The 3,666-nt window shown below is 36.1% G+C and overlaps 1 pseudogene; it reads left to right on the top strand.

Moving 5' to 3' along the window:
• Window positions 1-989: 989 nt before the first annotated feature.
• On the top strand, window positions 990-1,090 carry LOC129514404 (U6 spliceosomal RNA; annotated as a pseudogene).
• Window positions 1,091-3,666: the final 2,576 nt, after the last annotated feature.

Here is a 3,666-nt window from a genome sequence, read left to right as displayed (position 1 = left end):
AATTTTCATCCACTCTTAAAGTCAAGCTCGAGGTCAACTATTTTAGCTCATATTAATTTCCCTACTTGCTGTTATAACCATATCCTTTATTAGTTCCGTCATAAACTTTGACAGTCAATGTGTATCCCAGAATTTATTTTTCACTGAATGAAAATACATCCTAGTTAGGAATTAAACTCTTTAATATAGTAATTCTGTAGTCTTTTTATTCTCACACTTACTAGCACAATCTAGAAACTTTGCAAAGATGCAACAAATGCTTAGTTTAGAGAACTGAAAATATAAGGGCAGTTCCCCTATAGACAACAAAAGCAAAATTGTTTTACAGTTAAGCTTTAGGACTAGATCTTGCATCCCCTTGGAAACTCTTTCTTTCAGTTTTCACAGTAACAAAGAAATCCTGGCATTGGAATGACTCATGAGGTATATAGTCTAACATCTCTAATTTGCAGCATAACTAAGAGATGGTTAGCTAATCTCAGGTGAGAGGAATTTACTACTTCCTAGGGCAGATATGCCTTTTCAGACAGCTCTAACAAGGTTTCTATTCAGTTGAGTTTCATCTTCTTGTGACTTCTATAAATTACAAAATCATGCACTAAATCTATCTTCTTGGAAACAGCTTCGGTGTTCCCACTTGGCTTCTCCTCTCTAGATTGTTTAATACTTACACATACTGCTTCACATGCTGGTTAGTATGTTTTTGGCTATGAGAAATAGCAAACTCCGGTGACAAAGACCTTCAACAGGATGTACAGTTACTTCACATGACAGTAAGAGTTAGAACAGATCCTAGTGTTGGTTGATTTAGCGATTCAAGGATGGTATCAGAGACTCAAGTTTTATTTTTCTTCCTTTTTCCCCTCTTGCCTTCCTTAATGGCATCTATCATTAAGTTGGTAGGAAGGTGGCGCTTTTCACGTATCAGAGATGATAAGGATGAGAGATTCTCTTTTCTTATATATCTCTTTTAAGAACAAGATACATTTTTCTCCCTTAGCAGCGCTACAGTAAAATTGGAACAAGACAGAGATTAGCATGGCCCCTATGCAAAGATGACATGCAAATCCATGAATCATTCCATATTGAAGAAGAAGAAGAAGAAGAAGAAGAAGAAGAAGAAGAAGAAGAAGAAGAAGAAGAAAGAAGAAGAAGAAACACATTTCCACATCTTAGCAGGTTTTGTGGATCATTAAAAAAAAAATTGGACCCGAAGCAATTTCTGGCAAAGGTGATGAGATTACCATAATTATCTTAAAAAATTATCTGCTGTAAAATAGAGTAATCATATATCTACTCCACATGGTTTTCATCTACCTTTTATTCTATTTTTTCCCTCAGCTTTATTGAGGCATAACTGTCAAATAACGTGGTATTAAGTTTAAGGTGTGTAACATGTTGATTTGATACACTTACGTATTGCAAAATGGTTACCACCACAGCAACTAGCTAACACCTACATCCTGCCAAGTAATTACCATTTCTTTTTTGTGGTGCAAATATTTAAGATCTACTCTATTCTTGTCTATCGAGTTGATAACAAACTATGGGATTTTAGCCCCCATATATTGAAGATCATAAGTCACTATTTTATGTTACTACCAAGTTGTATCTAATAGGAAAGTCTTCTGATAGTGCTTTGATAAAAATCAAGGAAATAAAGGAAAACTTCACCTTTTCAATAAAAATCAAGGAAATAAAGGAAAACTTCACCTTTTCAATAAATAAGGGAGCTAAGTAAAAAAAGGGCACAGGAATTTCTTGTGGAAACAAATATTGATCTATTTGTATATAATCTATACATACCTTCAGAGTATATCTTTGTATTTTGTGTACTTTGTGAATTATTTAAGATTTACATTAATTGTAGCATTTGAAAACACACTCAAAAGCAACCATTTCGTGTGTTGAAATAGGTCATGAGATTATCCCAAACTAGTGTTGGTTGTTCTCAAGCAAAAATTGTATTTTTGTTTGGAAGCAAAGTTTTGTTCATCTCAAGCTAAGAATAAACAGAAGCTTTTTAATATTTCATTTGCACTACACTCATATTGGGTAGTAATTCAATGTATAAGCGGTAAATATGTTGGACGAGACTCCCCGTATTCTGTAGAATCAGACCACTAATCAATTCCTTCTTTAGAAAGATTAGAAAAGAAGCAGCGGAAAATTTCTGAGACATATTGTCCTTTTTGGAAAATGTCAGGCCCCGCTTTGTATTCAATAGGAGTAATTTCAGGAGATTTCTCTGATGCAGTCCTTCTAGAATTTTGTCAGGGTGACAATACCTTGTTTATCCCCTGATTAATGTATTACTTTAAAGAACAGCTGAAGAGATCTGATGTGTCAGTTCATTTAAATGCTGCCATTTTGCTTTTGTTGGAGGAGCACAGCAATCATCCTCACACCACAAGGAACAAGACCCTGCCAGTTGCTGCTGTAAATGTCTGATCAATCTTCATGCCTTAGACAGACAAAGGGGGATGAGGAAGAAGGAAGGAGGAGGACTTCCTTTATGTCCATATTTCCCAGAACTCTCCTGGCTGTGCAACTCCTGGTTTATGTGATGTGGTAAGTAAGCTAGAGAATGGCTCACATCATTTTTCACATCTGAAAAACAGATGCACGGATTGTCATCAAGTCACACATACGGCTTTAACTTTTCTGTGGAATAATCAATTGTCTAAGTGTGTAACAAAAAAAAATCTATAGAGAATTTCTTATGTTGGCATTATTTCACTTGACATGTGTGGTTTCCTTTAGCCTATGCTTGAAGAATGTTCTTTGGACTCTCTTACCTTGGCCAGTGTCACCGCCATCTATCTGTTTGGCTGTTGATGTTGAGGAACATGGAGTCTTTACTGACCCTTTCTAATACTCACTATATTTCTCAAGTCTTTGCCAAATCCTTGTACTCCACCCTATTGCCCTAACCTCAGCTCTGTTTTGGTTTTTATCAGCTTTGGTGTAAGTAATCTCAGTGACCTTTTTTATAAGACGTTCTCCACTCCAGTTTGCCCTCAATAACCTGTCCTTTACACTGTGGCAAAGTGAACGTGTTCGAAGATAAACTTCATTATTTCATTTGCTTCTTTGTTTGACACCCCCCATCTCCACTCTCACCTCCCAGAATTTCTTGTGGGGATAAGTACAAATAACATCCATGCCGTGTCCCTCCAAATATGGCTTTACACTGTTGTTCCGACTCCATGATCCATACAGTTGCCTACATGGGCTGCTCCCCCTTTCTAAACCTAGAAAATACATTGGAGGAGAGACTTAACGTGCAAGGCTCCTCCTACATGTTACTTTCCCTTCTCTACATTCGGACATAGTGAACACTCTCATTCCCTCTTCCCATGCCATTTTATAGATGTGCTTTATTCCAGCATCTCATAGCCAGCTACTGGTAATCACTCCAACAAATAAATCTGGTAGCATCAAAATGAAAACAACAAAAGCTGCTTAAATTTTTTTGATTCCTCCGAAAGACATATATATGGTTCTAGGCCTTCTGTAAATTCTTCAGTTATTATTATTATTATTATTATTAAGCAGAGTATCCTTTCTAATTTAGTTGTTTCTTTTTTTTATTAAAAGATTTTATTTATTTATTCATGAGACACACACACACACACACACACACACACACAGAGGCAGAGACAC

The sequence above is a fragment of the Nyctereutes procyonoides genome, unplaced genomic scaffold (genome assembly GCF_905146905.1).
Source record: "Nyctereutes procyonoides isolate TBG_1078 unplaced genomic scaffold, NYPRO_anot_genome, whole genome shotgun sequence".
Taxonomy (NCBI): domain Eukaryota; kingdom Metazoa; phylum Chordata; class Mammalia; order Carnivora; family Canidae; genus Nyctereutes; species Nyctereutes procyonoides.
Note: the sequence above shows the minus strand (reverse complement) of the source record. Positions and strands in the feature narration are given on the sequence as shown.